The sequence below is a fragment of the Nycticebus coucang genome, chromosome 14, assembly GCF_027406575.1.
Source record: "Nycticebus coucang isolate mNycCou1 chromosome 14, mNycCou1.pri, whole genome shotgun sequence".
NCBI lineage: Eukaryota > Metazoa > Chordata > Mammalia > Primates > Lorisidae > Nycticebus > Nycticebus coucang.
The window spans coordinates 62,432,113-62,447,456 of NC_069793.1; the positions used below are offsets into that span (position 1 = coordinate 62,432,113).

Genomic DNA, 15,344 nt, shown 5'->3' on the forward strand with positions numbered 1-15,344 from the left:
TCAAACTCGCTGTATAATTTTCATTTTTACTATAGAATTAAAATAATTATCCACTGGCAGACGGGAGGGAGTTATGAAAGGAGAATACTAGAGGAATTATGAAGACATGAATTGGGCCCTAAAATCTAACACAATCCATACTAAGCCAGACTGGGTTTCATTTTCAAAATGTGAACAATGAAGAGTTGGAACTCACAGGGAATCAGTCCCTTTCCTGGCTGTGCTTTACACTTCATGTGTTTGAGGGATTCATTTCTGTGATGCCTTCATCAGGGCTTTCCTGGAGAATCCCTCTCTGTCATTTCAAATTATTTGTCCTCCACATTGGCTCATTTTCATTTAAGGGAAGCACATGAGCTGTGAGTGTTCACAAGAGTATTAAAAAGGGAATCTTTGTAAGATCATACTTTGGATCCCAAGTTCTCATCCAGCCACCCATTTGACTGCAAGGCCTGTGACAGCACTTCTTCCTGACGCTCCGCCCTGGGGTCATCATGTCAGACTCCAACCACACCAGCACCTCCTTCTTCCTGACCGGCCTCCCCGGACTCGAGGCTGTGCACGCCTGACTCTCCATCCCTCTGTGTGCCATGTATGTGGCTTCTCTGGCAGGAAACAGCCTCATCCTGTGGCTGGTGAGGACAGAGCCCTCCCTGCACCAGCCCATGTACTATTTCCTGTCCATGCTGGCGGTGACCGATCTGCGCCTTTCTGTCTCCACGCTGCCCACCATGCTCCCCCTCTACATGCTGGGCTCCAGGGTAGTGGCGGTGGACGTGTGCCTGGCCCAGCTGTTCTTCATCCACCCCTTCTCCATCATGGAGTCCTCTGTGCTGCTGACCATGGCCTTTGACCGTTTTGTGGCCATTAGCAACCCCCTGCGCCATGGCATCATCCTCACCAGTCCCCGCATCACCAGCTTGGCCCTGGCCATCGTGGTGCGCAGCGTCAGTCTGCACGTCCCCGCCCCCATCATGCTGAGGGAGCTGCGGTACTGCCGGGGCCACCAGCTCTCGCACTCTTACTGCCTGCACCCCGACGTCATGACGCTGGCCTGCGCCGACACCCGCCTCAACAGCGCCTACGGCCTCTTCGTGGTTCTCTCCACGCTGGGTGTGGACTCGGTGGTGCTCATTGTTCTGTCCTATGGGCTGATCCTCCAAACTGTGCTGTGCATCGCCTCCAGGGCCGAGCGCCTCAAAGCCCTCAACACCTGCGTCTCCCACCTCTGTGCCGTGCTGCTCTTCTACATACGCCCCATTGGCCTGTCCATGACCCACAGATTTGGGAAGCCGGCTTCGCCATGCAGCCGTGTGCTGCTCTCCTACCTGCACTATCTCACCCCTCCAGTGCTCAGCCCCATTGTCTACACTGTTAAGACCAGGCAGATCAGAATGAAGATGCTACGTCTCTTCCAGGGGAGGGGAAGCAGCAGTGTGGGCAAGGAGTGTAATTAAAATGTTCGCCTGATAGAACAAAGATGGGAGATGCTCTAGTCCAGTGGTTTTCAACGTTCCTTATGCCCTGACCCTTTAATATAGTTCCTCATATTGTGGTGATCCACAAAGGTTACGGTTATAGTTTAATACTGAGAAGATTATGTGCAGAACTAATCAAATGGAGACAGTATTTCCAGTTTAAATAATTTCACTCCCTATTGGCAAGATATTACTCCACATTTTCATCTGTGTGTTCACTCAACTAGCTTCCACCATATACTCTGCATTTTGTTAAAAGCTGGAGTTAAGAAAGTTGAGTGCTATATCTTTGGGAGGTGAATTTCAAATATTTTTTATATTCACACGGACGATACTCTTCTGATTAAAGAATTCAGACTTGTATAAAATGCTTAGAAAAATATATACCAGTTTTAAAAACCCATCCTGCTGATTATAGTGAGAGGGAAGAGGAGACTGGTTTTTCTTTTCTTTTCTTTTTTTTTTTTTTTTTTTTTCAGACAGAGTCTCACTATGTTGTCCTTGGTAGAGTGCCATGGTATCACAGCTCACAACAAGCTCTAACTCTTGTGCTTAAGCGATTATCTTGCCTCTGTCTCCCAAATAGCTGGGACTATAGGCACCGTCCACAATGCCCAGCTTATTTTTGTTGCAGTTGTCACTGTGGTTTAGCAGGCCCAGGCTGGGTTCCAACCTGCCAACCTTGGTGTATGTGGCTGCACCATAATAACTGTGCTACAGGCACCGAGCCAGAGATGAGTTTGATTTAAAGTTTGATTTCCCAGCTAAATGTACCCTGTAGGAAGATGGAAACTGGTGTTGCCATGTTAGCCACAGCAGCATCTGGGTGTGATATTTCACATATAATAGATCCTTACTATTTGCTAAATAAATACAAATTAATAATTTTAAGAACTAGTTTTACAAATTAATAATTTTATAGAACTAGTTTTACAAATTAACAATTTTAAGGACTAGTTTTAGCAAGTGTACAAATGTTTATGAAATAGGGATAAGAAATGAATAGTGAAGTTATCTTAAAACATTTATTGATAGTCATTCATGGCACTCAATTATTTTGATGCCCTTCTATCTTAGAAAGAAAGAGAATGGAAAGAAGGATAGAAGAAAGGAAAGAGGGGGTGGGACAAGGGAGGAAGAATTTTTCTGCTGTTTGTATATCTAAACTTTATCCAGAGTAAACAAGTAAGGAAAAATCACAAGAATGAAATAAACTTTCATGTCAATGTGTTGTTATTTGAAGATCAAAATTCTGATAACTTCTTCCCGTTTAAAACCCAGTACTCAAAAGTGAATAAAATAATTTTTGAGAATAAAAATATATACTAGTCTTCCTACTCTTGACTTCATTTGAAGAATTATAGCATTTGTTCAAAATTCTAAAAACGTTGGCCTCCTTAAGTATAGCCAATTACAGTCACGTAGCACATTATAGGTGAAGAGATGGGATGAAAGTGTTCTTTGATACCTCTCGAAATATCCACAGAAGAAACAGTAATGTATTTTAGTAAAAAAAAAAAAGAAAGAAAAAGAAACTGAAATTCCCAAAGTGTCCCATACTATTTGATAGACACATAGAATATTACTGAAACAATGAAATGTAGTATACAATAAAATTCCTAACATTCCCCAAGTCTTCATGAGAAGCATCAATGTAAAGTCATATATTTGTGATGTATTACAGAAGATATTTCTATGGGAAATGTAACAAATAAATAAATACAATTAGTACTAAAAGTAGCTACTTTTTGTTTAATAATAGCAGATTACTGTGATAGTTCCAAATCCATAAACCACCACCTATTTAATTGTTTAATATGCCTATTTCCACATTTATCATCACCTGGCTTTCTTTATACAAGCCGTAGCAATGCTACCCCACTGTCTCTCCATATTTTATACTTTTCTGTTATATTGAAGATGATTTCATTAAATTTCATTACTGCTCTTTGAATGTCAGAATGTCATTCATTCATTCCTTGAGCAACTGGTTGGCAAAAAAATTAAATATGATGGACATGCAAGAAAGGCCCCATCCTCCTGAACATTGCTTATGGGCAAAACACGTTTTAAAAATCAGCTACATTGCGCTAACAAATGGTACTAATTAAGCTGAAAAGCTTCTGCATAGGTAAGGATACACAACAAGAAAAACAAAAAGAGAACCTTCAGAATGGAAAAGATATTTGCAGGGTATGAATCTGACAAAAGGTTGATAACTAGAATCTATAGAGAACTCAGATCAATCAACAAAAAAAGAGTTAACAATTCCTTCTACCACTGGAAGAGAAATGAACAGAACCTTCTCTGACAGAAGTCAGACGAATAACTAACAAGCATTTCAAAAAATGCCCATCATCCCTGGTCATCAGAGAAATGCAAATCAAAACTACCCTGAGATATCTGCTAACCCCAGTGAGAATGGCCCACATCACAAAGCCCCAAAGCTACAGAGACAGGCGTGGATGTGGAGAGAAGAGACTGCAAACTAAGACAGCCTATTTGGAAGGAAGTAGGGAGAATTTTTTTTTTTTTTTTTTTGTGGAGACAGAGTCTCACTTTATGGCCCTCGGTAGAGTGCCGTGGCGTCACACAGCTCACAGCAACCTCCAACTCCTGGGCTTAAGCGATACTCTTGCCTCAGCCTCCCAAGTAGCTGGAACTACAGGCGCCCGCCACAACGCCCGGCTATTTTTTGGTTGCAGTTTGGCCGGGGCCGAGTTTGAACCCACCACCCTCGGTATATGGGGCTGGTACCTTACCGACTGAGCCACAGGCGCCGCCCAGTATGGAAAATTTTTAAAGAACTCAAATGAGACCTCCCATTTGATCCTGCAATCCCATTAGTAGGCATCTACCCAGAAGAAAAAAATATAATTTTATCATAAAGACATTTGCACTAGACTATTTATCACAGCTCAATTTACAATCATCAAAATGTGAAAACAACCTAAATGCCCACCAACCCAGGAATGGATTAACAAGCTGTGGTACATGTACACCATGGAATACTATTCAACAATTTAAAAAGATGGAGACTTTACATCTTTTGTATTATCCTGGGTGAGGTGGAATGCATTCTTCTTAGGAAAGCATCACAAGAATGGAGAAGCAAGAATCCAATGTATTCAATTCTAAAATGAAAACAACAGATGACCTAATACATGGTGTGGGGTAGCGGAATGAGGCAACGGGGAGAGGGGAGGAAGAAGGAGGTAGGAGGATTCACTGTGTATGACACAGTTCTTGGGAGTGGGACACAATTATAAGAGGGAGTTTACATAATAAATGCAATCAGTGTAGTCTAATTCTTTGTACACTCAATGAATCCCAAACAATAAAAATAAATAAATAAATTAATTAAATAAATCCAGTACAATAAAATGAGGTGTTGATCCTGAATAGAAGACTGGAAGGTTCAAGTTTAGCCCAATTGCAATAATGATGCATACCAAATTTAACTTAGTCAAAAAGAGGGATGGAAAGACTTTTCTAATACATAGAAAAGCCATTAGAAGGGTTTGGCCCAGTGACAGAGGTAGGAATTCAATTGACTTATGAGCACTTAAAATGGCTACAGTTGAGAGTTCAAGGATATACACAGACTGGAGAGAAATTTACACTGAAGAAATAGAAGTGTTGTAGTTGGAAACCATGGGAAGTGGTGAGACATTATAACATTCTGGGAAAAAGTAGGAGAAAATTCCTTGTGAACTTGAGTTAACTGGTGAGGTCTTACATAAAACACCAAACGCATGATTTAGTAAAGAGAAATAAGAATGATATGTTAGAATTTATTAAAACTAAACTTTTCTCTGACAAAAAAAAGATACTATTAGAAAAATTAAAACACTATAGACTAGAAACAATGTTTGCAAAATATACAGGATGTTCATAACATTCGTGTACAGTTTAAAAGAGTAACAATAGTAAAAGTTAAATTGTACACAAACTTACAAAGTGTTACTATTGTTACTATTTTTAATTGCACACGAACTTTGTATATTGGATTAAAAATTGTATCAGTATACACAACTCAAAAATGGGCAAAAGTACTAAACAGCCATATGCCTGGCATGGTGGCTTACATTTGTAATCCTAGCACTCTGGGAGGCCAAGCTAGATGGATTGCCTGACATCATGAGTTCAAGACCAGCCTGAGCCCAAGATCCCATCTCTAAAAATACACAGGAATTATGGCAGTCTCCTGTAGTCCCAGCTACCTGGGAGGCTGAAGCAGGAGAATTGCTTGAGCCAAGAGTTTGAAGTTGCCATGAACTGTGACCCCATGGCACTCTACCCAGGGAAATAAAGTGAGAATCTGTCTTAAAAGAAAAAAAAATGAACAGACATTTAACCCAAGATATTATAGGTTGCAAATAAATAAGGATATGAAAGACACTCAACATTGTTTGTTATTAGAGAATTACAAATTTTAAAAAATAGAGTGATACTACTACAGAAAACAATAATTATCAAAATCTAATAGTTGCAATTATGTGAAGAATGCACACCAATATGAACTATAATTCATTGCTAATGGGAATGTACAAGGTGGACATAAAGTTCGTGTGCAATTTAAAATAGTTTAACATAGTAAATTGCACATGAACTTTATGTCCACCCTGTATAATGGCACAGCCACATTTAAAGGACAGTTTGCATGAACATTGCCTTAATATATGATCAAGAATTTTCAGTCCTAGCTATTCAGCCAACCAATTTGAAAATTTATTTCATATGAAATTTTGCACATGATCATTTAAAGCACATTATTATACATAGAGCATACAGATGTTCTTCTGTGGGTGAATGGATAAAAAACAGTGGTATATTCATACCATGGCCTACTACTCAGTAATAAAATATAACCTATGACATTACAAATTATACATAACAGAACCTTAAATGTATATTGCTAAGTACAAAAATGAAGCCAATCTTATGAAGCCCCCCAAATTATATGATTCCAATTACGTGATATCTGCCTATAGATAGAGGCAGTAAAAAATATCAGTTTAAGAGGTTCAGATAAAAGGAAGGTTACATAGGTGAGACTCACAGAATTTATTAGGATGGTGATAATATTCAATACGATACTATAATTGAAGATATGTGACATAATGCATTTGACAGATCCTTAGAACTTTATAACCCAAAGAGTAACCTTAAAGTATTTAAATTAAAAAATAAAACTAGATTATTGAGAGTGTTCAGAGATCCCCTCCAAAAACAACACAAAATTGTTTATGTAAGAGCATTTAAATGTATCACAAGTATATGAAGGAATCACACTGAAATAAGGGATATAAAAGCTTCTTATTTAAGTAACATTGTGAATGATTGAAGCCTGACTAAAAGCAAAAATAATTGCACATTCAGTATTTCTCTCTGTTTGACCTATTTCACTTAGCACAATGTTATCTGGTTCCTCCTTAATAAAAAAATAGCAAGAGCTTCTGTTTTAAGACCGAATACTATCCCCGTGTGTCTGTGTATTATACATATACATCATATTTTCTTTATGATTTTATCTATTCGTGGATACTTAGGTTGTTTCTATATCTTAGCTACTGTGATTAATACCATAATGAACATGAATGTGCATATATATTTATGAAGTAGTTTGTTTCCTTTGTTTATATACCCACAATAGTAATCAGTCATATGTTAGTTCTATTTTTAATTTATTCGTTTTAAGCATCTTATTTTATGAGAAGCAATTTGGATGGCTTTTAAAATTTCATATTAATACAAGTAGGTTACATTGTTTGTGTAAAGTGCAAGTTGTAATCCAGCCCTTCACCCAGGACTGTGCCTAATAGGTGAGAGCTTACCACACCCCCTCCCATATTTTTAATTTCTTTAGGAACTTCTATATTATTTTCTACAGTGGAAACACGATCTACATTCCCACCAACAGTTTACAAGGGTTCCTTTTCTCCATATCCTCACCAACACTTGTGAGTCTTTTTGATAATAGCTGTTCTAACAGTTAGGAGGTGATATCTCATTTGTTTTCAATTTGTATTTCCCTGGTGATTAGTAACATGGAGTACCTTTTCAAATATCTGTTGGTCATTTGTATTTCCTCTTTAGATAAACATTTATTAAGGTTTTTTGAGCAGTTTTTAGTATAATTATTTTTAGTATTGAGTTGTGTGAGTTTCTTATATATTTCGGATATTAACACCTCATAATATATGGTTCACAATTTTTTTCTTTCTGTTTTGTTTAATGTTTTTTTGTTTTTGTTGCTATGTAGAATTATTTTAGTTTGATGTGTCCTTAGTAAATAGTTTGATAGGTGAAACACAGAGAGGAATACTGAATGATCTCACTTATATGTTGAATCTAAACACATAAGCACACACATGCAACCCTCTTCCCACAAACCTCAAATATACAGAAACAAAGAAAAGGAAGTTGGAGAGACTGAGGTCAAGGGGCACAAAGTTTCTGTTATGTCGGGGAATAAGGGTAGAAATCTAATGCACATTATAAAGACTGTAGTTAAGAATATTGTATTGCATACTGAAAATGTGCTTACAGTATATTTTAGGTGCTTTTACTACACAATACACAAAAAGTTACTATGTCATATGATGGATATGATAATTTTTTTGGATATAATAATCATCTCACTGTGTATATGTTTACCAGTACCTCATGTCATATACCTTAAATATATATAATACAAATTGGACTTTAATTTCTCTTTTTAAAAAAATAACTTCACATAGGGACTGTACTCACATTGATGAAATTGCTTACCAAGGAGGTATATGTTAGTCATTCTGATACTGCTATATATGTACATTGGAATTGAATCACTATATATATGGACGGCAGACAGTGTGAGCCTTATTTATCAATATTAATGAGGAATTTATAAACATGCAAGGGAAAAGGACCAGAAAGCTCAATGTAAATGCAAATTAATTGAAATTAAGTCCCTAAAACTTGTTAGTGACCTTAGAAAAGTTTATTTTAATATATAGTGTAGAAAACTGATTTGAGCACATTAATGAATAGATGAAAAGTAGGTGCAGCAAGTCCATAACACATCGATATTTTGGCAAGTAGAATGGGGTGGAAAGTCTAGAGATCCTTTCTGAATATACTTAATTGTCCTGTTTGCTTTACAATATGTAAAATTATAGTATGTTTGCATGTTGAAAGCAAAAATCCACTAGAAACGAACAAGGTCAAAGTATTGAAAAGTGTTCCCCTACTGGAAGGATGGATCAAAAGAAATCCTGCCATGATTTTGAGTCATGTTTTTCATTAGTTCAGCAAATATTTATTGAACAATATCTTCCATTCAATTCTTATACTACCACAAACTTGTCATGTCCTAGAAATACTTTTCAAGTGCATTCATATATCAATACAGCCAATTCTAAGACAGCAAAAATCAGTCCTTTGTCTTAGATTCTCTTAATCATTCTAGTTAATCATAAATAATTTGTCTATCAATACAGTGCATAACTCTGTTTCACAAGGATCATTTTGTTTCTTTATTAAGGGTAATTTTTCTTATGTGTGTGGGTAGGTCATGTCTCTTTATTACACTAAAAAAATACGGGAGCAAATTTTTTTCTCATTCAATCCCCTAATTTGTCTAAGAAACTTATGGCTTTACAATTTTAAGAATGTAAAACAGTGGTGATTGTTTATTTTTAGGCAATAAAAACTAATTGATGGAGAACATAGATATTTTTGTTTTCTATTATTCAGTTTGACTATCTTAATTTAAACAAATGAACCAGGAAAATGGAAAGATGCTCCTAAATTATTATTAGAAGAGTGCCTCATATGTGATTTGGGATGCTTATTCTCATGTTGTCTATTAAACATATACTAGTCACTTTAAACCTTCCTAAATACTGTTACTAGGTGGAGAGAGCCTCAGGTTGAGAAGATTTCATGGTGAGAGCTGCTTTCTGTCCTCAAAACATGGATGACCCTATAATGCCTTTCCCTTCATCTAAGTGTATGATTTAGGAAAGATACACTTTCCTCAAAGGAATATGAGATGCCTTTAGAATATGGAAAGACAAGGAACAGAGCCCCGAAGACAAGTAGTTCTTCTGATATTTTTTTATTGTATGTATTTAAGGTATACAATACGATGCTTTGATATAAATATACATAGTGAAATGTTACTATAGACCAGAAAACAAATATATCCATTATCTCAAAAAAATTAAATTTAATACAATATTGCAGTAAATTCTAATGAAATTCTTAATTCAAAAGGGCATGTGTTCTGGCTTCATATTGATTTTGTTTGAGACTCAGATTACCTCTACAGTAACTGAGTGACTTTCTTCTAGTTAATTCATCTATCTGAACCTCAATTTCCTTAACGATAATATGAAGATAATACTAACTTTCTGACTTGTGAGGAGGAAATGAGAAATCATACTTGTCTCATAAGAGAATTTATTGCAGTCTCTGAGGAGCTTCTGTTGCTGCTGTCAGTAGGTACTGCTATTAGATTTTCATTGCTGCAAGAATGTCTCAGTATCCTAGGCCTTGTCCTGCAGTCTAGAAAGCTTCAAGTTTCACAACTCAGTGTTTTTCTTATGTGCTACAGTGATCTTCTCACTTAAGTCTCTGTTTATAGTGTGAAGGAGATGGATTCTGCATGAATTCTCAGATAACACCATATACATCCAATATTTCCAGTCTGACTTTCAAAAGATTCTACATCAGATGAGGTAATGTATTCATGCTCTGCTGCAAGCAAATTTAAGGATTCCTAAACTACATTCTAGAAAATACTGCATAAATGCTCCCAAATTATAATTAAGCCATTTTAATCTGACATTTGAGTGAAATTAAAGTCTATAGTCACTGAGTATCTACTATGTGCCACTCTGTGGGTTAATCTGGATTATACCTAGAACACTCCCATCAAGCAGCCGGGAGTTAATAATAACTTCAGATAAAGACAAAGAAGAGGGATTCCCGGAAGATTCTTATTCTCTCAGGTAACAGTGAATAACAAAAAAAGTTCAAACTGGATTGCAGGTGTTTTAGAATTTGGAGTTGTAAGAGAAAGCTATTCCTGCAGTATTCTACCAAGCAAACTGCCCTGAGATGTCAGGTGAGAGAGACATCAAGATTTAGCTGGGTTTGAACATATAAAGAGGATCAAAGTTACTAAGGACTATTATACATGATCTGTATAATTAAACTGTTGCAGATAGCGTACGAAACCACAGACATTTGTTTTGTTAAGTATCCTGTGACTATATTCACATTGCCTCTCCTTAAAACAAACACAAATTGTTTTGGAGACTAATTCTCACCCAAATGCAAAGAAATTTCTTTAAAATTTTCAAAGACAGAGAACAAGGGTATATCCATTCTATGTTATATTAGTAAGCCTTGTCCCTGAACACTCACATGCTCTGACAGAGACTGCCAAGAGCCGTGAATAGAAAGTGGCAGTATGATAGTATATTGTTTCTGGGTCTGGAATTCTTAAATTTTGCTTTTTTTTTTTAATAATGGAAAAATGGATGTCTGGGGGCCCTTATCCATCTTTCTTATTCAAAATTATTCACATTAAAAAGCGAACAGTATAGAAAAACATGGCTTGATTATATTTCTGGGTTTGATTACAATTTTCTCAGTTTTTTCTTGCAAAATATATGATTTTTAGTAAAGTATGTAGAATCAATCCAGATTGATATTTTGACAAGCTGAACAGGACAATTTTCAAAAGCAGTGACCAGGAGATGAGATATGCATGTATCTTGTCCTCATCAATGGGACAAATAAATTGCCATTTTAATGATGAGGGAATATTGGATTTTACGGGATCATTCCTTGGATAAAAAAGTTAGATACCTGGCACATTTGAATACCCATCTCAGCCAAGATCCCATATTGTTATGAAAATAAATACATAAATAAACAAATAAATAAAAAGACTTCAATATCTCCAGGTTTTTTTGTTTTGTTTTGTTTTTGTTGTTGTTGTTGAGACAGAGCCTCAAGCTGTCACCCTGGGTAGAGTGCTGTGGCATCACAGCTCACAGCGACCTCCAACTCCTGGGCTTAAGCGATTCTTTTGTCTCAGCCTCCAAGTAGCTGGGACTACAGGCACCCACCACAACATCTGACTTTGTTTGTTTGTTTGTTTGTTTGGGGGTTTTTTGCTAGTAGTTGTTATTGTTGTTTGGCAGGCCCAGGCTGGATTCAAACCTGCTAGCTCTTGTGTATGTGACTGGCACCTTAGCCGCTTGAGCTATAGGTGCCGAGCCATCTCCAGCTATTTTTGAGAAAAAAGAACGAAGAGCCATAGTAACATTTATCACGAAAATGTTCTTATTGTTGCTATATTATGAATTTAACATTTAATTACCATATTGCTCTACACCCCTTACAATGCAAACAGTAGACTTAAGTTTTGATGTTTGCTGCACCAATGTAATCTAGTTCAGAAAGAAATTATATAAAGTTATGGCCAGGCATGGTGGCTTACACCTATAATCCCAGCACTTTGGGAGGCCCAAATGGGCAGACTGCCTGAGCTCACAGGTTATAGACCAGCCTGAGCTAGAGTGAGACCCCATCTCTAAAAAAATAGCCGAGCATTGTGGTGGGCACCTGTAGTCCCAGCTACTTGGGAGGCTGAGGCAAAAGAATCACTTGAGCCCAAGAGTAGGAGGTTGCTGTGGACTATGACGCCAGGGCACTCTACTGGGGGCAACAAAGTGAGACTCTGTCTAAAAAAAAAAAAAAAAAAAAAAAAAAAATTATAAAATTCCATGGCATAAATAAATAATTTAATGAAAACAAATGGCCAATGGATAATTCATCCAATAAAAATAAATCAGATGTTGTCTTTTATTCATTGTAAATGAATTATTTTATACACAAAACAAATGTGCACACCAACACCAAATAAATTGCTAGTTAAATTCAAGAATTTTCAATTCTATAATATTTGAAAGAAGACACAAAATTTATTGTAAAGATTTTCTGTAGCAAAGGTGATAGCAACTTTCTATATTTCATTACAAGATCTGGGTTTGTATTCATTATAAATCATGTGCTCATATGCTATAACATTTTATAGGTAACATGTTTGGGGGTGTGACAAGATGTAAGAGGCATCTGGGATAATGTAGCACTATTAGCTCAGTGGGAAACATGAATCTTAACATTTCATATGTATACAAATGCAGTGCTACATGTGCTTTTTAGAAACTGAACAGATCAATTTTCATAACCTTATTAAACTGCATATTTTTAAAAAATGGAAAAATATATTGATTTGAACCTTGCTCATAGTTTTAGAATATCAGAAGGTATACAGTTGGAAATGGCAAGTCATCTTTCACTGGCACAGTCTGTCAGTTAAAAGAACTGCATTAGTAAGACAAGGAATAAATTTAAATTATACTATAGATGAATAGCCGGGGGTTGTGGCAGGCGCCTGTAGTCCCAGCTACTCGGGAGGCTGAGGCAGGAGAATCGCGTAAGCCCGAGTTAGAGGTTGCTGTGAGCCGTGTGACGCCACGGCAGTCTACCGAGGGCGGTAAAGTGAGACTCTGTCTCTACCAAAAAAAAAAAAAAAAAAAATTATACTACGGATGTTGTCAGATTCTAAACTTCTATGCCAAATATCAACAACTGTTCCTTACGTAACGCATTTCATTCCAGGAGAAGTATGCCATCTTGGCACCATGCTTCCTATGAATAGCACCAACTCCTTCTTCACCTTCCTGGTGACAGGCATTCCTGGGCTGGAGGCTGTGCACATCTACATCTCCATACCCTTCTGTGCCGTGTTCTTCATCAAGTTGGTTGGTAACGTGACCATCATGACAGTCATTTGGAGGGAGCAGACTCTTCATGCACCCATGCTAGCTTCCTGGCCATGCTTGCTGCCTCTGAGCTGGGCTGTCCAGCTTCCCCTTCCCCACAATCCCCAAAGATCTTCTGCCTGAATGCTTGAGAGCTGACCTTTTCTGCTTATTTCACCCAAATGTTCTTTATACACACCTTTCAGAAATTTGAGTCTGCTGTTATTCTAGCAATGGCCTTTGACCGCTAGGTGGCCATTTCTCGTCCATTGCACTATTCTTCCATCCTCACCAATAGCGTGATTTCTAAAGATAGACTTGGCTATTTTTGTGAGAACCTTGGCAGTGAAGGTGCCTCTTCCTATCCTCTGGAGGAGGCTGTGCCTCTGTTGCTCCAACGTACTTTCTCACTCCTACTGCCTGCATCCTGACATTATAAAGCTCTCCTTCTCCAAAACTAGGGTCAATAGCAATTTGGGGCTATTTATGGCCCTCTCTACTATGGAACTTGACTTTTTGCTCATTCTCTTTTTTTATGTGCTGATTCTGAAAACTGTACTGAGCATTACTTCCCATGGTGGCCGTCTCAAAGCCCTCAGCACCTGCATCTCCCACATCTCCACTGTGATCGTCTTCTTCACACCCATGATCTGCCTGTCCATGCTGCATAGCTTTGGCTCAAGACTTCTCTTACACATCTACGTGACCTTGGCCAACATACACTTCCTCATTCTGTGATGAATCTCATTGTCTATGTTGTAAAAAATAAGCAGATGAGGGATAAAATATTTAAGTTTTTCACCAAAAGAGGACCTGGAGAATCAAGTTGATAAATATTGCATAGATTGATAGTTTGGTATAATATAAAATCAACATTTCATGATTCATCAGAAATGGCAGAAAGGAAGATCTCACATTTTCTCAGTCATGTCTTTTTCTTTGCCTATTGTTCTCTTGCAACTTAGTCAGAAAAGTTTTATTTGTGAAAATCATTATCCACAATCTGGGTGGTAATTAAAAAAATACAGTGTGATTGTTGTTAACACTCCTGAACTTCTGGACTCCCAAAGTGCTAGAATTATATTTGTGAGCAACTGCACCTGGATAAACTTAATTTTTAAATGTGCTTTACTTTATGATTATTTATAAATTCAATTTCATACCCATGCCTCTTACTGTATAATATTTTGTTTGATTTTATTCTCTGCCCCAAGTCTCTCTCTATACCTGAGCTTTCAAATCAACCAATTTACATTAATCCGTTTCAAGAAAAAAAGGGGATTCAGTAATTCATAAGCATGTTGATAGTAATGTTAATGGTGTCTTGATTCTAGTAAGACAAACATCCAAATATCAAAAAATAAAATGACTTTCATCTTCTTGGTATCAATCTTTAGACTTCAAGAAAATAAAAACAAAATAAATAAACTTTGCTGTCATTTGACAGGCTGAGTTTTTTCTGACCCTATAAATGAGATATCAGTGCCAAATTGAACTTGTTAGCAGAAAACATGTAAAGATTTGCAACTAAAACAAATAGAACCATTTTATAATCATGTAAACTAATGGAATGTTCCCTTTTCCATCTCTAAGTCAGAAATTTATATACGGTTGGTTATTGCTCTTTTCTAATTCAGATGGCATCTATGACTGGTTAAACTTGTAAAACTGTGTTTGAAATCTATTTTGAGATAGTGTTTCTAAATTTTGTTCTCTCATTTTTATGTATTAATTCATTATCTTTCATAATATATTAGGGTATATAAATTACAGGTATAGATATATATATGCCATTCTAGTATTCATTATTGTATGCAGTATTAATATTCATCACACTCATTCCATTTCCTCATTTAATTAGTTCTGGATCCTTTGATGGCAACTACTCAAATGGCTTTATACCTTACACATTTCCTTATCAACTGCAATGTCATTCCATCGATAGGAGCAATATTTTTATCCAGATTCTATGTCTTCTTGTCTACTAATTAAATACTGCTTTATTGAGATACTTCTCAAAAATACCAATCATTTTCAA

The 15,344-nt window shown here is 36.7% G+C and overlaps 2 pseudogenes; both read left to right on the forward strand.

The window, feature by feature from the left end:
- The first annotated feature begins 494 nt into the window (after window positions 1–494).
- On the forward strand, window positions 495–1,457 carry LOC128564483 (olfactory receptor 51G2-like; annotated as a pseudogene).
- An 11,729-nt stretch (window positions 1,458–13,186) lies between these two features.
- On the forward strand, window positions 13,187–14,136 carry LOC128564484 (olfactory receptor 51G2-like; annotated as a pseudogene).
- The last annotated feature ends 1,208 nt before the right edge of the window (window positions 14,137–15,344 follow it).